At 49.6% G+C, this 23,396-nt stretch overlaps 1 protein-coding gene across 3 annotated transcripts in view; it reads left to right on the forward strand.

Annotated features, from left to right (window-relative positions):
* LARGE1 (LARGE xylosyl- and glucuronyltransferase 1) overlaps positions 1-23,396 on the forward strand; it is a 522,915-nt gene that overhangs the window by 32,277 nt on the left and 467,242 nt on the right. The window contains exon 1 of one of the 3 annotated variants that reach the window (XM_041755792.1): positions 11,213-11,432. The exons of the other annotated variants lie outside the window; for them this stretch is intronic. The gene's annotated coding sequence lies outside the window, so the exon portion shown is untranslated. Of the gene's footprint in view, positions 1-11,212; positions 11,433-23,396 lie in introns of those variants that run through there. 3 annotated transcript variants of the gene reach the window in all.

Raw genomic sequence — 23,396 nt, forward strand, 5'->3', positions numbered from 1 at the left:
CCAAAACAAGGGTTCCTTGCCAACTTCTTTGCCATACAAGTGGCCCCTGGTAACTCAGTTTGGGGGAACATTGTGTTAGATGGATTGCCTAAGAGAGAATGGCCATACTCTAGGTGGAGGTGGAGGAAGAGGGGACATAGGATCGTATTGGATCCATGTGTACCTGCTGGCACCAGGGAACAGGGCTGCCCTGGGTCCATGTCTGGGGGGTCCAAGAAGAGGGACTTGGTGGCCTGTAGTTCACCTTGGCTGCTTACCTGCCTGCAGCTCACCTTGGCTGCTTACTTGGGATGCTGACTGGGGGAAGTTTGTAATGTAAGCGTACCCTTTCTGGATTGAGTGTCTCCTGGAAGGCCAGAAGAAGGGCAGTAGAAGGGCATTCTTGTCCTTTATGGAGTTTGGAGAGACTCAGGCTTGAGTGGGAAGTGAGTAGGAAATTGTAGCTCAGGTGAACCCACGCGTACCTCTGGAGGGTAGCTGAGCTGTTTATGCCTAATATTCAACTTCTTAATGGGTGTTACTCACTGGATTTCATCATAATTATAACTTTGTTCTAACTGCCTTTTACAGGTCGTAGAGCACACAAACAAGCCTTTTATTGCTCTGTCAATAAATATTATGAGGTCCTTACTACAGCCATGGGAGGTGGATATGGGATAAACATTCCTGTTCTGCAGGTAAACAGACTGAGGCTTAGAGGGATTGATTTGAACTTGGGTCTTAGGACTTTGAGGTTCTGTTACCTCCATGTGTCATTTGGCCATCTAAAGGAAGGGGTGCTTCTGGATTTAAGTCTGGAGTTTCCCCTGCTTGCCCCACTGCTGAGGGTCACCAGCTGGTGATAGGATGACCCAGTAGCACCTTCATTATATTTTAAGCAACCAAGAAAGGGATAGATCCACTTGACTTCATGACAGGCGGTGTTGCAAGTGAGACCCACACCCTTGTGCCATACAAACTAGGTTTGAAAGCAAGCTCTGTCACGTTCTGGCTGGAGTGGATTACTTCTTACCATCCGAGCCTCAGTTTCTTTGTGGATAAGATTGGGGATGCTAATGTTTAATCAGGGCATTAGGATGAGAAGTGTCATCATTTGCAAACTGCCTAATTCAGTGCTCATATACTTAGCAGTTATTTCTATTTCCCGAGGTTCTTAGCCGGCCTTTTATGTAAAAAATTGTGTTGTTTGTTTGTTAGTTTGTTTCTGGTAGAAAGCCTCACAAATGCATGTGTTCTTGGTAGCTTCAGAGAACAGGAACCTAGAGATGCTCCTGTCATTGCACCTCGGAGTCCCCACGTGTGTGATTTGCAGGAGAGGAGAGGCCTCCCTTCCCTGCCCAGGCAGATGAAAGGCTGGGTTGCCAGCCCTCAGCGGTGGAAGCAGTGACCTCAAGAATCTGGCAGCCCTGCAGGACGGTGGCATCTGGCCTTGCAGGGCCTCCCCCATCTGGCCTGGCCCGGTCTCCCACCGATTGATTCCTTGCTTAGTTGTGACATTCCAGCCAAACTCACAGTCGCTTGGATGTGGCACGTGCCTTCTCATGTCACATGCGTTGCTTGTGCTGGCGCCGTGTTAGGGCCTCAGAATAGATGTGGGGTTTGATAAGTGGGCAGCCTCTCCTGGGCTGACTCACCCCAAGCCATTGCTATGTGTGAAGAGTACACTCTTTAATGCCATCAGAGGAAAGAGGTCCTGCAGATGGTGACCCAAGACCACGGTGTTCGCAAATACACAAGTGCTTTGAAGGGAGGTGTTCCCAGCAGCCTGGTCGAAGAGCTCAGCAGTGACTAGTAAATGGTAGTAAGTGGAAGAAGTCGATGTTGGCCGAGACCCAGCGGGGGAGCTGCCTTCCTGCCCTGCTAGGAGCTTCTGCTCTGCACTCGGCCCCAGGCCCACAGTGAGAGGGGTGGTGTGCTGAGGTGTTTACAGCCTAATCATTTTTTTATTCATCATCCAAATATTTACTGAGTACTGCCACGTATGGCACGGCTGTGAAGTGCAGTGGGGCTCTCAGACAACTGAGTGTCCTCAGGAACCTTACATTCCATTGAGGGAGACAGACCAACACAAGTAAAATATATCAAGCCTTCTGTGGTGACAAAAGTCCCAGAGAAGTAAAAGACATTGTAGATGGGAGAGGGAGGGTTGGGGGGAGAGTTTGCAAGTTTAAGTTGCTCAAGTGGGGGTTCTTACAGGTGATTTGAACAAACATCTGAAGAGGTAAAGACATGAGTCATGGAAATATTGGGAGAAAGAGTGGAGAGCAAGTGCAAGGGCTCTGAGGCCATTTTTGAGTTGAGAGACCACAGGAGGTCCATGCATAGAAGGGAGGGAACCTTTTTTTCTTTTAGGGATACAGGGACACAGGATGTTGCATTCTTTCCCTGAGCTGATGCAGACCTGGATTTAATATCATGGAGGCTGCTGAGATTTTCTCACAGACGAAGAATGAGAATCTCCCCCTGCCTCCAAGTGGAGCCTGGTTAGCTCCTGAATCCATAGATGTCCTTGATGTATCATCCAGTGAAGCCAGTCTTGGTCTTCTGCTCCAGCTTGTCCTCAAGGGGTGGGAAAGCCACATGTTGAGGGTCAAGTCAAAGAACAGAGGCTTGCAGGGGATAGGTTGGAATCCTGGTGGGAGGTGCGTGATGTTGGCTTGCTTGGTGACAAGGGAAGGGTCCAGGCAGAAGGTCTCAAACTGTTCGACCAGAGGCTTGTTCAGGTGGTGGGCGCAGGCCACCCCTTTCTCTGCATCACGTAGGACCCTCCTCTGTTGAGGATCATCCATAGGGGGCAAAGATGGATGCATCCCTTCATGCAATCCCTAATTAGACATCCCTAATTCAGGGAGGAGGTGACCGTGACTTGGGCCAGGGGGCACTGCCCGCCCTCCTCATAGCTGGCGTTGGAGGCTGTGTGCTATCTTCTGTCATGTCACAAGGGAAGGGGCTTAGATGCTGACTGAGGCTGAAACAGGCTTCTGGCAACTTTTGCTGCATGATCTCTTCTGGGGTTGGTGTCCCAGCAGGTTGGTAGGGATGTTCTCACCCAACCTTTGTGTCTTACTGATTCCGAAGCTGGTGCACAGTGACGAGTCTTCCCACTGTGCACGTAACTCATCCAGCTGGGTGTCATGTCTCATGGCTTCCCTGGATTTGTGGAGAGGCAGGGTGAGTTGTGGTCCATCGTGAGGAAAATTGGGAGTATGGAGCAATAAATTGAAAGAGGCCTCCATCAGTCTGTTGAAATCCCTGTCATTTTGGGCTCCAGTTCAAGGTAATCCCAGGATAGAAAATAGAACGACAGAAGAAAATAAAAATTGGGACTAGTTTTGAAAGGAAGGAGGGCATATGTACCTGTTGTTGCAAGATGCAATCTCAGGAGTTTACTGGAAGTGCTGTAGCGAGGTCATTAAGGGCATTTCACTGCTCCGTGGGATGTATGGAACTTTTATTTGCCACATGCATTGTTTATCATCATTAGTTCTTTTCTATGACAAAGGTTAGCATTGCTGTTCCATTTTTCCTGATGAGATAGCCTTTGCTTTCCTGGCTGAATTTCATCCTGGCTGAAATTTCAATCTTTCCCCAAGGTTTAACAGTGTTTCCTACTGGCCTGTCTCCTGGTCCCCTTCTGACTGCTGTGTGGGGGGTGAAGTGGTAGCCACTCTGCAAATTCTGGACACAAGTTAGATGGCATTAAACGGATTTCCTTGGCCCTGGCTCACTGGCCTTTTTCATCAAGCAGAAGGACAAGGCGTGTGGAAGAATGGAGGCAGTTTTGCTGGAGTGGGAAGGGTCTTAGCACCCACTCTGGGCCTGTGTCTGGGAGACTTTTCTTCCCTGTCCTGTGTTGCTCCTGGTTGTTGCTGCCTTGGGGAGTTTTGCAGCTCAGCCTCCTGTCCTGGAGCATAAGTCCCACATGTCATTGTCAACCTGTTCATACACAGGTGAGGCTCCTCGTAACCGTTTCCCTAACCCTTAAGGCTCAGCCTTGGTGAAACAGACTCGCAAGTGGGTCTTTGTCGAAATGAGATCCACGGGTCTTTATTCTGTATGTCCTGGAAGAGGGACCTGCTAATTCAACCAAACTTTTTAAACAAGGCGTTTATATTTTGAGGGTAAACTAAACAAACAAACAAACAAACAAAAATAGCCATGAATCTTTGCTGTGATCTTTTGCAGTTGACACATATTTTCATAAAATAGGACCTGAGCTTTTGAACCAGCCTCCCCCTCCCCTTTGAAAGAGGTCAGTTTATTACCTCTGTTTGGGAAACTTGATTATAATTTTCTACCTTCCATTTCCTAGGTTCCTCCCTAGGCAGAGAGGCTTAGATCAGCCTTCCCCTCCAGTTCTCCACCTGCCCGCCCTGGGAGCAGGAGGTGACCTCGCCCGGCGACCTAGCGCAACGACCCGTAGGGGCCCCCGGGCCCACTGCAGGCTTCGCGTGGTTTGCTCGCCAAGCTGGAGAGGAAGTGGGCAGCATGTTGTGTGCGCAGGACTCCTTTCTTGGCCCCAGGGGTGCTCGTAACTATGCTTTTGGAAACCTGGTACATGGCAAGGCATCTGGAATGTTAGACTCTCCATATGGAAGCCTGTTAGGGAGTGTCACCGCGGGTTGGCCTCATGGCCTGTGTGGCATCTTTATTGAGCACGTGCGCACGTGCGCGTGCACACACACACACAGCTGCTTTTTATAAAGTAGAAGGGGATAGTTTGGAAGGGTGACATGATTGTTTGCCATCAGAAGCCTAAAAAGTACACAAACACCTACAGTAAATCTCTTTGTTCGTTCCCCCCTGCTCCTGTGTTTACTGCTCACAAAATGGAGCAGAGACGGGCACCTGTTCAGGAGAGGAGCGTGCCTCCGTCAACACCTGTGTCTCAAGCAAGAGAAGTAGAGGGAATGAAAATGTCAGTATGGAAACCTGTTCTAGAATTTGAAAGCAAGATTTAGCTGAAGGTTGAGATGAAAACATCCTCACCTTTTACATCTGGGAGGGATGGGAGGAGCGCACCCGGAACAAAGAAAACTTGAATCACGTGGGACAGCCCCTGCTTTGATGAAGCCATCAGAGCGAGGCAGGGAGGTCGGGGAGAGTGGGCTGGGCTCAAGGAGGAGGCAGGAGTGTGGTCCTCGGGTCTTGGATGGCGGGGCCTAGGTTGGCCTCATGCAGTGATGCTCATTCTGTGCTCCTGGGCAAGTCTGTGGTCTATGTCTCAGCCGAGCCTCATTGTTCTTACCTGAAAGCTTGGCTTAACACCAGCAATGTCACAGCGTCATGAGGGCGCTCAAATGAGAACGTGCATCAGAGGTCGCTCTGATACCTACCTGCTGTGAAAAAGCCTTGGATGGCTGAGATTTTGGTCAAGACTATCGTTCTTCCATCTGATGTGACTTGGACCCACAGAGCCTGAGAAATATGGCAGCCATGCAGGGTGGAAAAGGCTCTGAGAGTCTGTCTTTTGCTTCAGCTTAAACCTATTTCCTTGGTCATCCAGAGATGCTTTCATGTTAGCGTGGGTGGGCACAATTTGGAGTGCTTGATTAACCCAGCAATTAATAAAAGCGGAGAGGTGACAATTGGTGTTACCAAGCTACAATTGAAAGCGATGCATTTGGCTTCTCTCCATGCAAACAGATTGGTGGAGAAGCCACCCATGGGGAGGAACATCGGAATGCAGAAAAAGGAAGCTGGTTGGAAAAAGTATGCTGAGCAAAATACGGTGTCAAGATGGGTTGCTTGGTTGGTGATTTCTTTCAGTCAACAGATATTTATTGAGTAATTCCTATGTGCCTGATTCTGTGCTAGGAACTGAAGAGACATTTGTGGATAAAGCGTAACTTCTCCTGTGAGGAGCCTCAGACTGGTGATAAGAATGACTTCTAACACTTTGTAGGAAGTACAAGATTGAGGGTGTTTAAAGTTCATGGGGATCAAGGGAAGGAGTGGCTGGTTTTATGAAAAGAGAGAGCAGTATTGACTTTACAGAATAGTGGGTTAAAAGGGTGTTTTCACACAAGGGACTATAGGAGCAAGGGCTCGGAGGCATAAAATGAATGGTGGATTTGTAGTCGATGAGCAGGGCCTGGTTTGAAGGCTAGCTGGGGGACTTGGCACATCACCGAGCCTTTGCATGAGTCAGTTTCCTCATCTGTCAATTGGGCATAAAGACTACACGTCTCAAGGGGTCTTGGGAAGATTCTTCTCTACTTCATGCAAGACACAGCATGCTTGGCCCGTGGTGATCCCTCCTGCAGCAGTGAGCTCCGAGATATGCCCGGTTCCGTGGATGTGCCCAGTGGAAGCAGGACCTGAGACTGGAAATGTCACATAGGGCCTGCTGGGTCAGAATATCACACGTCCTGATTTTACCTCTGCAGACATTAACTGACACCTTATTGGAGCCTTGTCTCCCCTTGAGGTACCAAACCATCTTACCCTATAAAACATGGCCACCTGTTGATGACCCTGGGTGGCAAGGGATCGCCTATTACATTTTCCTTCTCGCCTGGAGGTGATGGCGTGGCATAGCCTTGGAGACATAAATGAGGTGGCAGCAAGCTCGGCTCAGCATCTGGTTGGACATGGGACCTGGTTCTGGCCCCATCACTTGTCAAGTGCGTGACCTCAGGCAGTCTCATGTCCTCCCTCCTGGGTGGAGTTTCTGCACCTGTGGCATTTTGTCTAACTTGTATTTACATATTGAGTGAAACTTTGATCTCAAGAACTAGGATGAAAACAGCCTTTGAAGGAGGGAACTGCCTTGTGGTGGGGAAAGACCTTGATAGGCTACAGTAGTATCGTCCAGTAGAAATAGAGACCACAGGGGCACCTGGGTGGCTCAGTGGTTGTGTCTGCCTTCGGCTCACATCATGGTCCCGGGGTCCTGGGATCGAGTCCCTCATCTTCCTCTGCCTATGTCTCTGCCTCTCTCTGTGTCTCTCATGAATAAATAAAATTCTTAAAAAAAAAAAAAAAGAAATAGAAACCACATATGTGATTTAAAGCTTTCCAGTAGCCACGATAATAAAAAATTAGAAGGTAAAAAGAAATAGGTGAAACAAATTGCAGTCATCGGTTGTATTTAGGTCAGTATAACCGAAGTGCAAACGCAAGTTATTGTGCGATGTTACCTTCTTTATTTCACACCAACTCTGTGAAACCTGGTGCCTGGCTTTCAGTTAGAGCGTGGCTGGGTTTAGACCTGCCCAGGGCTAGTGTGGCTCAGGGCTCTGGCTGCGGAGTCCTGGGAGGAGCCAGAGCCACAATGCAGTGGCTCTTCCTCTCTCTCTCCATCTGTGTCTCTCTCTGCATCTCTCTCTTTCTCTCTGTGCTTCCCCTCCCGGAGAGGGACTAGAAGATAAATGAGCAGTGGAGACCACAGTGGATGCTTTGTGTGATAGGATTTTTGTGGAAAATGAGGACTGGGATAAGTTTCACGGAAGGACACAGAGAAAGGCAGTGCACCAGGAGTGTGCAGAAAGCACGCACATCACAGCAGTAGCAGCTCTGTGTCAAGCACTGTTCTAAGCATCTCACTGGCTCCTCTCATTTCAATCCTCAGGGGACCCTAATCATTTCTCCTATTTTGAGAATGGCAGAATTGACACAGAGAACTTAAGAAACCTACCCAGAGTCACACAGCTGAGGTTTGAACTCAGATGAGCTGTCTCTGGAGCCCTGCTTGTGCTAGTTAATTCAAAAAAAATCTTGGAGGGAGCATCTGGGTGGCTCAGTCGGTTAAGTGTCTGACTCTTGATTGCAGCTCAGGTCATGACCTCAGGGTTGGGAGATCGAGCCCTGTGTTGGCCTCAGGGATTGTGTAAAATCCCCCCCTCCCCCTGCTCTATCCCCTTCTCTCTCAAAAAAAAAAAATCTTGGAGGAACTCAATCTTACAGAAGACTTTGGGCTTCCCTTTGGACTGAGTAGTTTACACCAGAGGTTTAGGGGCAGGAAGGCCCTGAGGATCATCTGGATGAGCCTGAACTTTGCAAGAGTGTTAGGTTTACATCACATGTCAAGTGTGCTGCCCCGAGCACCATTACTATACACAACAGGGCTTCAGTAAATGCTGCTCCTTCCTTTCTTCCCTCAGCCCCCCAAGATAAGCCTGTTTAAAGAAGGGGCTTTCTACAGTTTGCTCACACTAGACCCAAGCCTGGTGCATAGCAGCTGCGTGGTAAATATCTGTGGAAGTCAGTGGGGATGCGTTGGCATCACTGGGTATGATCGTCGAGCCCACCAAGAGCTTGCAGGGGCAGCTGTGCCATGACATATGGGATGGCCTCATAAATACAGCCCTGGGTGAAGAGGGCTCATGTGGAAAGATGACCAGCCTGTTCATATCTAGAGTTCTCACTTCGAGCTGAGGACAAAGGCCAGTTTATGCATCTCATGCCAAAACTTATATATAGAATATAGCATATTCTATAAGCAGCAAAGTTCAGAAAACAAAGTGTTTAGCTTGATATACTTCTTACAAGGGTAGTCCCCCTGTATAACCAGTTCCCAGATCGAGAAATAGGACATTACCAGTATCCCAAAGACCGCCCCCCCCCCCCCCCAGAGTGTCTGCTCTCCTAATGTCTGACTTCATGGACTACCTTCGTGTGTCCATGCTTTTGAGAAATCCTGATGACCAGAGATGTGCAGGGTCAGTTTGTTTCTGTCTTGCAACTCTGATCTTCTCCAGGGTTGGAGTTCTTTTTTTTTTTTTTTTTTTTTTTTTTTTTTTTTTTTTTTTTTTTCAGGGTTGGAGTTCTAACCTGGTTCTTGTGTCTATTGCATGGATGAGACACTAGGCTCACAGAGGTCATCTAGGTCTCATGGTTGAGCATAGATCAGCGACTCAGACCTGTAGTGCTCCAAAGCTTGTGTTCTTGACCATCCCATATCCATAGGTTTCCTTCTATGACATTTTGTCTAAGATCCCAAGGTTGGGATGTTCAGGTTGAGATTTCTGGACTGAGCAATATCTGGGGTGCCTGCTGTGATGCTGCAGAGGAGAGACCAGCCGTCCCGGCTCAGAGCCTGGGATGCTGGATTTATCCCAGAGGCCACACCTTCCAGAGTGCCTTGGCTGGCAGAGTCCATTCTGGGTGAGGTGGCAGGGTGCTTCAGAGGAGTTTCTCATTGCCCCGTGCTTCCCATGCCTGCTTATTGCTGACAAGTATGCTCAGGCTCTGTTGGGGGAAGCGTTTAATTAAATAAAGTCAAATGGCTCACTCCCACCTAAGTCCAAGGTCTCTGTGCCACCAGGTATACTGGTCTCCTGCTCTGGGAGCATGGGCTCTGGGAACATGGTGAAGGCTGCTTGGGGGAGGAAGCTGGAGTGGCAGGCTGGGGAGGGCAGCCCCTGCCTGGCCTGGAGGCCCCTTAGATGGTTGGAAGTGGGCACACGTATTTCAGGCTGGGGAGCATTGCTCTCTCTGTTGCACTGCCCTCTGCCCCCACCGTTCTCCAGCAAGAGGGACAGGTGGTAGCTGTCATTCTGCAGTTGGCCCTGGCCACAGAGAGATTTGCCAACAGTTCTGGAATGGAGATACCCCCCCCAGCCTGTTTGGCCCAGAGAATGCAGCTTGACCCATAAAACTTCAAGCAGGCAGTCCCCTCGGCCTGGCTTTCTCTCCGCTCTGATGGGAGTGGATAGCAGGCAGAAATAGAAGCCATTACGCTAGGCTTGGTGCCCCTCAGACTGAAATTTAATTCAAAAAGGCAAAATAAAATCATCCCTCTGAGGCAATAGTTCTTATAAAAATAAAGCCAATATTATTATAATAATCCTAGCGAGTGAGTTGCTGAATGGTTTACTCTTTGCTGGCTACTGGGTCTAACGTCCGAGATTGAATGGCATAGCTCTGGAGCCAGGCTGTCTGGGGCTGAATTCTGTATCCTCTACTTAGCTGTGTGACCTTGGGGGAGTTACTTGACCTCTCTGTCCATCAGTCAAATAGAGATCTCAATGGTCTGTACCTGTCAGAGTTGTTGTGTTAATGAATTGATTCATGTAAAGCACTTAGATTACTGCCTGACCTGCTAAAGGCCCAATGAACTTCCATGTGGTGATGATGATGGGGATGATGAAGATGTGCATAGAGTTAGTTCTAGTCTCTGGGCAGTATGGTGTGCTAGATAGCTTAGTATTCCTAGTTTACTGACAGAGAAACTGAGGCACTGCAAGCTGCCAAGGTGGAATGTGAACCCAGAGCAGCCCATTGCAGGCTGTCCAGCTAATGGGGTTATTTAATCCCTGAAAAATTAAATATATTTCACAATGCCACCCCATAACTAATGTCTGTTGAGTGAAACACCCCATTTCAGCTGCTACGTTTCCGTTGCCTTAGTGTGTGGGTTGTGTCTTGAGACCTTTGTGGAAGAGCTCTGAGGTCCGGTGAGACTAGAGCCCTGCGGGTGAGATGTGTTTGTGAGACGGGGATGCCTCGGTGTGTGAAGACAGTAGCAGTGGGGTCTTAGCAGTGAAGGCCCGCTGTCCCATCTGTGCCTGTGCGGGGCGTCACTCTGGCTGGCTGGACCCTTCTGGCCTTCAGTCCCTTGTAGGACTCGTCCTCGGAATCTGTACCAGCTCTAGCCAGGTTTGACAGACATGGGAAAGCACTGGGCAGTCTGGGGAAAGAAGGAACCGTTTTCTCACGAAGTTCCCTGAGCGGAGGCAGGAAACCAGGAGCAGAGGGGAGGCAGGAGGGAGGGAGGGGGAGAGAAAAATGCAGTAGGGGTGCAGGATGAGAGGCTCAGGAGGAGGGAAGTGAAATCCTTGAGTATTTGGATTTTTATGGCTTGAGAAGGGCAGGGCAAGCCTAGGGTGGGAGGCAGATCTGGGCCTGGTGGGGAGCGGATGGACTGGGTGCAGGGATATGAGGTGCTGGCAGGGGGCCGCAGGCATGGGAGGGTGGAGAGGGGCCCAGAAAGAGAAGGGATCCTGAGTAGAGTACAGGTGGGGTGCCGGTGGCCATGGGGCCGGAGTCTGCTCTTGGGCTGGGCCCTGTGGGTCACCACCTGCTGCAGAGTTTCTGAGGAGGGCTGCCCCGCCCCCACCGCCCTGGGGGTGAGGTGGGGGGGTGTACCCAGGCCTCCGTGCAGGGCGGGAGCAGGCGGGCAGCACCCCACACCCTTCAGAAGAGGCTACACAGATAAACACGGTGTGTCTCATGAGTCCAGGAACAGCTTGAGCTAATCGAGGCGTGCCTCTGCCGTGTGCCGCTCATGCCAGGGGGGTTAAAAAAAGACAGACTCACGCCGATCCCAGCAAGGGCTTTTTGTGGCGGTGCAGAGATAATAAACCCAAACCCAGAGGCGAGCCGTTCCGGGAGCGAGGCGGGCGCCGGCGCACGGGGAGATCCTGCCAGCTTCTGCGGGCCCCGGGGAGCCGAGCCGTCGCACGCGGCCCCTGTCTTCCAGGGCAGAGGTGAGTGGGCACGCTTCCTGGCGGGGCGATCCCAGTTTAGTGTTGGTCTGCCCGGCGAGGTCAGTCCCGTGCCCCCCCGTGGCTGTGCCTTCGGGCCAGCGTGAGCCGGCCCGCCTTGCCCGGTGCCCAGTCCTGGCAGCCCGGGAGAACTTGCTCCTCGGACGTGGGAGTTCAGGTCCAGAGACGTAAATGGCTCGTCCCGGGCTCATACGCAGCCCTGGTGGCAGCGATGGCCACGCCAAAGGACTAGCGTAGCTGCTAGCTGTGTGCCTGGGCGCCGTGGCACGTTCTTTGGCAGTGAGGACGGTGTTCCTGACGGTCATGGGTGGCATTGACCCTGTGTTGACTCCACGCCTCACCTTCCTCTTTGAAATGGGATAGCTTCGTGGGGTTGTGCTGGGGTTGGGGTCTTCGCGGGGATCCCACAGGTTCACGTGTGTAAGGCATTTAGTGCCGTGTTGGTATTCGTTACCAGTATTAGGTGCCATTGATTAAGCCACTGGAAGGGCACTTGACCTGAGAGCCACTGTTTGCCCTTTATAAAGGGGCGAGTCTGAACCTTCATTCTTTCTGCCAAGCCACACGCTGCATGATGACCTGCCAGCTTGCGGTGTGGAGAGACCCTGCAGTGGGTGAGTGACTGGCCAAAAGTTTGGTGACAGGACACATCTCTGTTGTAGATTCTTTTTCCTTGGCTCCCAGGACGCCCCCCGCCCCTGGCTCTCTCCCTCTCTCTCCCCTTTTCCTAGTTTCCACATCCGTTGATAAAGAATACAGTAGCCCGTTTCTCTGTGAACACGTGAGGGCTACTTTAGCTGAATTAACACTGGCAGCCATCACTGGTTGTCTGTTAACTTTAGGTTCGCAGGGCTCTGACTCCTTCCCCAAAACTTTTTTTCCCAAAAGTAAACAATCCACTCTCTTCCCTCCGCTGGGGATTAGGGATTGTGGAAATTGAACGTTGCTAAATGTGCACCAGGGTGGCTCATGTAGTGAGAAAAATCTGTTTCTGGGAAAAGTTGCAGAGAGAGAAAAAGGGGAGGGAAGAGGAAAGGAAGAGGTATGTTTGCGCAGGGGGGCCTTGAAACAAGCAGGACGCTGAAACTGAAGGTTCAGTTCAGATGTCACCTGTCCCAGAGCCGGTGCTGTGCACTCGGGCAGATTTAGGAACCTCTGCCCTGTCCTCCAGTGGCACCTGTGCTCTGACTTCCCTCTTGGCGCTTGCCAGGATTTATGGCCGTTTGACCACCGCCGTGTCCTTGCTGGGCTGGAGCTGTGACTTTTGTATTCCCCTTACCTGACACCATGCTGGCACATAGTAGGTGCCCAGTAAACGTTTATGGAAACGACTTAGTGTAAAAGCTTGGCAAATGAGGAGCTTTTAGTTCACTCTGCCCACTTAGTCCTGGAGGTACCCTAATTGCTTCTTTCCTGTTTTCTGTTGCCCATATGGACCTGGGTCAGTTTTAACTGCTAAAATGAACTAATTTGAATTTAATTTGAATTAATGGGATGTATGTAAGCCACTGCTCATTTAATTAATTTGTTTATGTCATCAAATGAGCACTTTGAAGGCCCCTAAGTGCAGAGCATTCTGTTTGGCAGGTGGAATAACAAAATTGAGATAGATGCCAAGGATGTGGGCTTTGAAGCTGGACCACCTGAGTTTATGTCCTGGTTAGACACCCTCTTCTGGCTTCAGGGGGTTATAGTGGGTAAAAAGCCCAGATTTCTGGGTCTGAATTTGAATCCTCACCCCACCACTTATGAGCTGTGTGACCTCAGGCAAATTACTTAACCTTTCTATGCCTCCCTTTCTTCTTTAAAATGGGATGACTTCATGGGGTTGTTGTGGGTTAGGGTCTTTGTGGGGATTACACAAGTTAATATACGTAAAGCACTTAGTACCTGGTTGGTATTTGTTCCCAGTATTCGTTGCTATTAGTTAAGCTTCCGTACCGTCATGTGTAAATCTGGACTGTTAGTACCTAAGTCTTCATGGAATTGTGCTGAGAAATGTATGGGTTTCCTGTGGCTGCCGTAACAAAATGCCACACACAGGGCAGCTCAAAAGAAGAGACATCTGGAAGCTGGAATTTCGAAGTCAAGGTGTATCAGCAGGGCCACACTCCCTCTGAAATCCATTGGATGATCCTTCCTTCCTCCTCCTGGCTTCTCGTGATTGCCAGCAGACCTTGGTGGTCTTGGCTTGTAGACGCCTCGCTCTTGTCCTCTGTATCATATGATGTTTTTTCCATTTGTCTTCACATAGTCCTCTTACAAGGACACCAGTCATACTGGCCTCAAGGACCCACCCTATTCCATTATGACCTCATCTTAACTTAATTATATCAACAGTGACTGTTTCCAAATAAGGTTACATTCTGAGTTGCTGGGGGTTAGACTTGAGCATATCTTTTTTTAGGAGTACACATTCAACCCATAACAAGGATGGAATGAGAATCCAGAGAAGCGCTGGACGTAGAACCTAGAACAAAACAGTGCCAGCAAGCTTTAGTTGTGCCTGTCATTACTGTTACTCTGTCGTCATCAACACAACAGCCCTTTGCTGGGTGGCCATGGGAGGTTCTTTGAACATCTTTGAACCTCATGTTTTAACTGTGTTAGTTAAAATACGAGGTTTCCTGTGTATTATCTGTGAATGGTGTGGCCCATCTTACAGGGCCAGCCAGTGTCTCCGAGGTGGGAGGAAGTAGGACCACTTCCTGGAGGGGACCCTGTCATGATGAAGTGAGGCTGAGTTTGTTGGTGGCCCAGACACACGGTGTTTCCCAGGCTTGCTGTCCTTCCTTTGTGGTGGGTACCTGGTAGCCCACTGAAGACAAAGCCCAGTGTGTACCACTGCACAGACCAGGGAAGTCTCCTCTTCCCTCCCTGGGGTCAGGAAGGCTCAGAGGCATGTCCAGACATTAGCCAGCTTGGATTTTCCAGATCCCCGGTTCCTTTTGCAGATAGAATGGGATTTTTTTTTTTTTCTCCACTTGGGAGCCGAACAGATTTGCTACAGAGAAGTCTAGATATCTATGGAAACAGTCCTAATTTTAGCCTTGCCACGCTTAATGCCAACTTGGAGAGTGCTGTCTTGGGTCAGGGCCCAGAGAATGGGGAAGGTAAGCAGGCCTGAAAGGGTCAGAACAAGCGCAGAGTAGCCAGCTGACCGGCCAAAAATGGGAAGGTGCTCCAGAAGTCTCAGGGGTCACAGAGGGACTGGCTCCAAGGAGAGAATGGGTCTGGAGAGAGGGGCTTTGAGAGATGCAAAAGTATCAGAAATTAGTCTTTAGAACCAAGGGATCTCTTTCACCTCCCTGTCTTGTGCTCCCTGTTGAAATTCTGCTCATTTTCAGCCCATGCCAAGACCCTTACTCCACTTGCCCACTTTTGGAATCAGCCTCTAGCTGCCCTGAATTCTACTGCCTTCTTTAATTCTGCTAAAGCGCTTCTGGCAGCCAGTTTTGTTTTAAGGTTAGTCTGCATACCCTGCCAGCCTCTGTTTGTTTTTTCGCCCCTCGAGGTCAGCTGTGGTCACTGTCATGTCCGTGTGCTGAGCCTGCCATGGGGTGGACCTGCAGAAAACGTGAAACGAGTGGAATTAGACATGACGTGGTCTCCGGTTGGCCACACCAGGGCCGGGGCAGCCTGGAAAAGGGCACTGAGTGAATGAGAATATTTAATAGAGTATACAGAGCCCCCTTAAATGGGAAGAATCCCCATGCATGGGAATGGAAATCACTTGTCATTCCATGAGGGACATGCTGGGGAGCATGACAGGCAAGAGGCCCTGCTTGGGGTGCTGGGTGTTTCCTATGATGGGGTGAGGGCAGAAATGGACAGACATCATTTTAGGCCACGTAGGGGACATGGGAGCGTCAGCCCCGTCCACCCAGCCAGCTCAACTCCTGGCAGAAATCATTGTAGAATATCAAACACAGCCGACCCTCAGACATCAGACCTATAATGAGCAAACGTCCGTTGTAACGGTTTGGAAGTAAGGCTTAGGCAGATGGAAGAAGTCCCTGATGTGAATTCTTGTGCTGCATTTACAGATACCTTGTGTTCTTTTCATCAAGATGAAAAGCAACACGATTGTGGTAAAACAAAGAAGGTCATGTGCAAGCGATTGCACGGATCCAGTTCACCTTCCCCTTGAGAGTGGTAAGGAGGTGGGCGAGGCACAGGTTGGCATGCTGACCCGGATGGTGTCAGCACGAGCGGCTTAGACCGCATCTCTCATTGTCTCCCCATCTTGATGTGCTAGACAGAATGTAAACCAGGTCCTACTGAATACTTGGGCACTTATTTAAATGATCTCATTTAATCCCACTAACAACATCGTGTAGCAAGCAGTGTTTCTCTTCACTGTGCAACCAACGGGAGGCTGAGACCTAAGGATTTGAAGTAGCTTGCTGAGGCCCGCCCCACCAGTAAGACAGCCAATGATTCAACATAGCCCCCTTCCGTGACGTTTAGCTGTGTCAGGGAGCTGCAAACCTACCAAAATGAGCTTTTCGGATTTTGTAAGTGGAAACACAGGCAGAGAGGTATGGTGCCATTTGCCACCTCTTGGGAAAGCTCTGCCTAGTGAGTAGTAGAACTGGGGCCAGCGTGCAAGTTGGACCGGCCTGCAGGCGAGTCTGAGGGCTGGGCAGGCATTTGCTGGGCAATGGGATCCCTGCCTCTTGGGTGGCTGCTTGTCCGGCACCAGTGAAAGGCTGTTTGCCTGGTGGGAGAGATGGGTGGGAGACGTGGGTGCGGGCTCCCTGATTGGTTCATCCTCCCAGCCCCCACCCCGGTACTGCGGAGAGGAGTGAGCCGCCCCAGCTGGCAGGGTGAGTCAGAGCGGAGCCCAGAATAGAAGCCAGAGGGCACGTATGTGAAGGCCATCTCTATCCCAGTCATTTGGGTTTTAAAATTCCCGTTAAAGATGATTAAGCTTTTATGCATCACAGTTTGCACACTGCTGTGGGATCATTTATTAGTGTTGCCTGGCAACAGCTCTCTGAGTTAGCCACACCCTCTGGAGGGTAATTAACTGGGTCACCCAGGGCCCAGCTCAGTATTTATGCATTTTTTAAAAAAAGATTTATTTATTTATTTGAGAGAGAGTGCGCACACACGCACTTGCACACGTGGGGGCAGAGGGAGAGAGAATCCCAAGCAGACTCTGTGTGGAACATGGAGCTTAATGCAGGGCTCCATCTCATGACCCTGAGATCTCCACCTGAGCCAAAACCAAGAGTCAGATGCCCAACTGACTACGCCATCCAGGTGCCCCTTACTTGTGCGTTATTGAGCCTTCTCCTAACTCCCTTCATGCTGCATCCTTCCTTCCATCCATCCATCCATCCATCCGTCCGAAGAGCACTTTTCTTAGGCACCTCTTTGGGGGTAGCTTTATATTTGGCAGCATTTTCTCTTCGTTGCCAGAAATCATTGTGATAAACTGGAAATGTTGGTCTTCCTGTTTGTATCGGCACAGTAGCGCCCCCATTTGCTGAGACCCTAAGCTCCAGGAGGGCAGGGACTTTGCTCATTTCTACGCCTCTCATGCCTGGAAGAATGCCCAGCACGTAGGACCTGCTCTGTGAACATTTGTTGAAAAACAGAGTGAATGAACCGAGTGTCTGCTATGTGTTTGACCCTGTGGGAGGTCCTTTACAGATTTTTTCTTCCTTTTTGATTCTCTCAGTAAACCATCTTGCACCATGCCTGTGGCTGCCCCTGTTGTAGGGTGCTAGCTGGCGAGCGCTTACTTTTATCGTAAGCCTTATTATCAGCACTTGCATAGCAGACAATCATCCCTGAAGACTGCCGCTGCTGTTATGCCCATTTTACAGATGAGGAAGTGATGCAGAGGTTAAGTAACTTGCCCAAGTTCACACAGACCCTCTCGCTTCAAGCTGTGTTCCTTTTCCTCCTCACCAGGGCCGGCCGGTAGAACTTTGTAGGTGACAAAGTGTTCCGTACCTGTGCCGTCCAACACAGCAGCCACCAGCCGCAGGTAGTTCCTGAGCACCTGACATGTGTTTAGTGTTACTGGGAGACTGAATTTTTAGTTTGATTTAATTTTAATTTCATGCGGCTAGCGACCTCGCACACCGCATAGCACATAGTTCTTTCCTTTCCTGTCCAATCTGTGCCTATTGTAACAGTTTACCTTAATTGTTTATTACGTGCTGCTGTTTTTTTCAAATGCTTTACAATCGGGAAGTTATTTAAGTTAATCCTCACAACCATAAATGAGCTCTCGGAGGTCAGAGGTCAAGCGCTTCCTCCCACCCCCAGGATTTTTCCGCAAGAAAGTGGTGTAGCTGGATTCTACCCCTGGGAGAAACTGTCTGACGCCAGCGTTTTAAAGGATCTCCCTCTTTGCCTCCTTACTTCCCACATGTCTAGCAATGGATATTGCCGTGAAAAAACGAGGTCTTGTTGTTCTACGTGTTTTTTTTTTTTTTTTTTCTACGTGGTTTTTAATCCCAGACACAATGCTGCCCTCTTCCCCAGCTTTGGAAAGGGGTCAGCCCATATGCAGGTGAACTCGCTGTTCCCACCAAATGACTCATTTAGGTCGAAAACATTTATTTACCTGAAGTGGAGTTGTGTCATTGTCACTCAGAAGAAAAACAAGATGCCAATATTCCTTGCCAGGATGTTCTTTAATGAAAACAAACAGACCAAACCAAACCTACTCCTTGGAGTCCCGGTGACAATATTTCTAGGTCGGGTTTGGAAGGAGAGAAAAAAAATCAAACTGAAATTCTCTGCAGTCCTGCTGGGTGGAGCAAGTGTCTGCGGCCTGTGGGCAGAGTGATGGGACTCTTCTGTTCCTGGCTGCACCTTCCCATCTTGAGGATGCATGAGAGGGCTCTGGGTCAGGGGCCAGGTGGCAGAGGTCGCTGAGTTTTGCTCCCTGGTAGAGGTCGGCATGTTTTGGGATAAAGGTTCATCTGAATGTGTCGTGCATGCTGGGCCAGGGCTGCCATCCATGCCTGTGGCTTTTCCAGAAACCGTGAACAGAATCGGAGGCCGGGCCAGGAATTGAGAGCAGAGCTGGGGCATAGGTGATTGGGGAGAGACGGGCCCGAAGGATGAGGCCACATCAGGACCACAGTTCCAGTACAGCCAGTGGTTGTGGAACCCAAGGGGCCACAGGTCAACAGCCCCTTGGGTTCTGAGTTGTGGGACCAGGAGAGAGGTGGCTGCTGGCCTCCAGGGAAAGCCGTGTTTGAGGGCTTCGACTGACCAGTTACATCTGTGTTCATCTTGTTGCTGCCTCGAGGCGGGCACACAACCTCCTTGACCAGCCCTGTCTCTCTGCTTGCCCACCCATCTGTCCATCCACCCAACTAAAAAAAAAAAAAAAAAAGGGATCCCTGGGTGGTGCAGTGGTTTGGCGCCTGCCTTTGGCCCGGGGCGTGATCCTGGAGACCTGGGATCGAATCCCACATCGGGCTCCCGGTGCATGGAGCCTGCTTCTCCCTCTGCCTATGTCTCTGCCTCTCTCTCTCTCTGTGACTATCATAAATTAAAAAGAAAAAAGAACTGTCCCCTCTGACCTCTGGGTGGTCCTGCTGCCCACCTGACAGATGAGGACCAGAGAGACTTTTCCCCAGGCTACACCTGCTATTGACTAGAGGAACCAGTTCTACACCAGGACATTCTGACTTGGGAGTCCCTAACTGCTGTGATTTCTCTTCCAGGTGCTTAACTTCTCCAGTCACAGCTTAAAAAATTGTTTTTAGGTCTTTTTTTTTTTTTTAAAGATTTAATTTCTTTACTCATGAGCAACACAGAGAGAGGCAGAGACATAGGCAGAGAGAGAAGAGGGAGAGGCAGGCTCCCTGCGGGGACCCCGATGTGGGACTCGATCCTGGAACTCCAGGATCATGACCTGAGCCAAAGGCAGACGCTCAGCCACTGAGCCACCATGCGCTCCTGTTTTTAAGTCTTTATTATGATACAATATACATTACATAAGATTGACCATCTTAACCATGTAAAATGTAGTTTAGTCATATCTGTACATCTGCATGGTTGTATGACCAGTCCCCAGAACTCTCTTCATCCTGCGAAACTGAAACTGTACCCATTGAACAGCAATTCCCCTTTCTGGCCACCCTGGCAGCCACCATTTCACTGTTCATCCCCAAAACTGGGCTGCTCTAGGTACCTTGTGTGTGTGGAATCATGTAGTACTTGTCCTGCTATGTGTGGCTTATTTCATTTAGCATAATGTCCTCAAAGTTCATCCAGGTTATAGCATTGCTTTTGACTGAATGATATAGCCTGTTGTGTATACATCACATTATGTCCACCAATGGGTAGGTGGATTGCGTTCACCTTTTGACTACATTTTGTTGTTTTTATCAATCAGACCAAGGTCACACTTCAGGCTTTGAGCCCAAGTTTCCCTTTGATACTGGACTACTGACTTCTTTTACTTAGAAGCTCTAGGAGTTGAAAAGAATTTTGACACACAAAAGAATGGTATTTTTTGTAAAAGGGCCAGTGAAAAAAGTTCTAGAAATGTTCCCCAAGGCTCTTCAAGGCTCTTCCTGGAAAGTGGCTGCTGGGACTGCTTTCTTTTCTATTTGAGCTTCTGCTGGGGCTTAGGAGGTGGTTCGGAGCAGTCCCAGAAAGTGTGAGGGAGGACGTGGATCAGAAGAACAGTTCTGGTCCAGCCTCCCTGGACAAGTCTGGCTCAGTTCACCAGCTGCAGAAAGCAGCTCTGGATGACCTCAAATCCCATGTACCTGGAGGTTTCAGATGGCCTCAGACATCTGGCTCTGTCTGCATCACTGTTCAAGAAGTACGTTCAACTTTAGTAAGCCTCAGATGGCGTTGGACCATTCAGGTGGTGTGAGATCCTTCTTCTGAGTCCCCACTCAGATAGCACTTCTCCCAGAAGCCTTGTGGGGACCCAGTTACATCACCAGAAACCAGAGGAAGGATTTTTGTTTCTGTTTTGTGTCCCTTTTCTCCGAAAGTGTACTTTTGACCCCCACTTTGTTGGGTTCCTTGTAAAGCTCTTGTCTTAGGTTTATATTAAGACAGTCTTGATGGGCACCTCGTGGCTCAGCGGTTGAGCATCCACCTTTGGGTCAGGGCGTGATCCTGGGGTCTTGGGATCAAGTCCAGCATCAGGGGCCCCACAGGGAGCTTACTTCTCCCTTTGCCTGTGTGTCTGCTTCTTTCTCTGTGTCTCTCAGGAGTAAATAGATAAAATCTTAAAAAAAAAAAAAAAGACTGTCTTGAGATACTATTCTGAAATTAATTAAGTATATTGATCTAACATTATTATCATGACATGGATTTGCAGTCGTAGCTCCTTTGAAGGGGTTAGATTTTTCTTCAAGCCCAGGGCCTGAGAATGGATAGCGTAGCTGTGGGGGTGTCTGGTGGCACAGGCAAGGTCTCCCGTGGACTAAGCCATGATTGCTGTCCAGTCCAGTGTGTCATCAGTTTCTACTTAAAATAAGGGTTTTGTTTTACTGGGAGAGCATTAGTTACTAACTGTTACTGTTGATTTACCAACAACCAGAAGAAAGGTTTAAATACAAGTGTTTTCTTAGCATCTTCCTTGAGAAACTATCTGCAATGGGATGCTTAATTTAGCTTCACCTTTCTCTGACCACATCATTTCTTACGGTTGCGTGTCCAATGGGAATATTTATTGGCACGCATCTATTGAACTGTAGCATTTTTGGGGCTGTTGGAGTAGCAAAAGCTCGTAATGGATTTTTCTCCTGCCCTTGAGGAGAGTCTCTTTCTTTCCATTTCCAGTTTGGAGCCAAGAAGGCAACGTGTGGGTGATGAGGTGCGCTCCCAGACATTGCCAAGCTCTGTCTGCCCCACAAACTTTGACTTTAGATGCTATTTTAGCCTTTTCTTCTTGCTCATGGCAAAACACAAATTGGAAGAAAAAGATGACGACAGGTTCATCCAACAGCTAACCTTAGGAGGGGTCTTGTCTGGTTTTTAGAACCTATGTTGAAAACAAATTCAGATGCATTGGCTATTTGTAGCACACCTGTCACATGCCAGGTAAGACATAGAGTGGTTTCTTTCTTTCTTTTTTTTTATTAAAGAATTTATTTATTTATTCCTGAGAGACACAGAGAGAGTACAGAGACACAGGCAGAGGGAGAAGCAGGTTCCCTGTGGGGAGCCCGATGTGGGACTCGATCCCAGGACCCCGGGGTCACACCCTGAGCTGAAGGCAGATGACTGAGCCACCTAGGCATCCCAAGTGTTTTCAGAGCTGTCTTATTAAATCCTTTCAGATCTCAGTTTTGCAGTCGCATGAGCATCCACCTGTCACAGGGCTGTCCGTGGAGGGGCCAGCAGCCTGGTGCGTGCCTTCTCTGAGGTCAAGGCTCTGTTCTGGTTCTCCCTGCTGCAGACGACACAGTGGCTTTCTCACATGGACCCAGACAGGATTCTGAGTCCCTGTGCCAGAGGAGTTCTGCCTCTGTGTCTTGCTGTCTTTGCCCACGCTCCATGGGTTTCATTATTAACTCCCAGTTAGCTGCAGAGACCTCCGAGGTCTTCGTTGAGGCCCTGAGAGAGGAGTAGCTGCAGAGACCCTTCACACACGTAGGTCCTGGCCACCTTCTGTGTGGAGGGTCGTGTGGCTGCGTGGAGAACATTTCCAGAGGGACCCGGCCACCCAAGAGCTGTGACAGCCATGAATCAGCACTTACTCTGGTTGGACTCTGCATATGGAACCTCCTGGAATCTCTTTAGTGGAAGTCTGGCGTGGGGTTCTCTTCCACCCCCCCGCTTCCTGCTCTGTCATGGGCCGTTCCTCTGCACACCCAAGGGCTGGTCTATAGGAGGCCCTCAGGAAACAGCCTGAGGTAGACGGTGCTTCTCAGAGGGCTGAGGCCGAATCCTCTCACTGTGTCACTTATTACTTGTGTTCTCTTAATCTTTTTTGCCTCAGTTTCCTTGTCTTGGGGTGAGAGTAACACCTCGTGGTATTGCTCCTAGGACTCAGTGAGCAAAAATGTTGAGTGAGAGCCAGGTATTTTTGTTTTATTCACCACTGTATTGCCGGGTAGGTGCTCAGGAAATATGTGTTGAACAACAGAAGGAATAAGGAGTCCGTCTCTAAGCTCATTTCCCCCACTTTGGAAAAGGAGATAAGGGTGTTGATCAGTGGTTCTTAAGGAGGGCTCCTTCCCAGAAATTTCTTGGGGGCCTTTCCTTTAAGCACACAACCAAGCCCTGCTCCTGAAATTCCGACTCCCTACATCTTGGCCTGAGCTTGCCACGTGCATTCTGGAAACAAGGGGTCTAGGTGATTCTCCTGTGCAGCCCTGGTGAAGAATGAGGGGCTCGCTGGCTGCTGGTATCTCTCACCTGATTCTGCATTGGACAGGTAGGGGGCAGGTCATCAGGGTCTCTCTCGGTGCTCACCCCAGCCCCCCACCTTTCACACCCATCCATCGAGACTCAGCTTCAGTGTCACTTCAAGGAAGACTCCCCTATCTTCCTCGGATCCAAAGCACCCCTCTGTGTTCGGTCTCCATGGTCCTGCTCCTGGCATCTGTAATGCCACCATCAGCTAAAATGAGTTTTTTTTGTTTTTTTCTTAAGATTTTATTCATTTATTCATGAGAGACACACAGAGAGAGAGGCAGAGACACTGGCAGAGTGAGAAGCAGCCTCGCAGGGAGCCCGACGTGGGATTTGATTCCAGGACCCTGGGATCACGCCCTGAGCCCAAGGCAGATGCTTAGTCGCTGAGCCTCCCAGGTGCCCCGAGGTGTGTCTTCTTTATGAGGCGGCGGGCTAGTGGAGGGCACAGTCTTGCCTGATTCAACGTGCAGCCTGCCCCCTGCCCCCAGCACCGTCCCCCAGCCTCTTGGACCTATTTGGTACATCATGTGTATTTAAATGTGTCACTGATAAATACATGAATTTTTCAAAAGCTAATTTTAC

Source organism: Vulpes lagopus, chromosome 5 (assembly GCF_018345385.1).
Source record: "Vulpes lagopus strain Blue_001 chromosome 5, ASM1834538v1, whole genome shotgun sequence".
In the NCBI taxonomy this organism is placed as follows: domain Eukaryota; kingdom Metazoa; phylum Chordata; class Mammalia; order Carnivora; family Canidae; genus Vulpes; species Vulpes lagopus.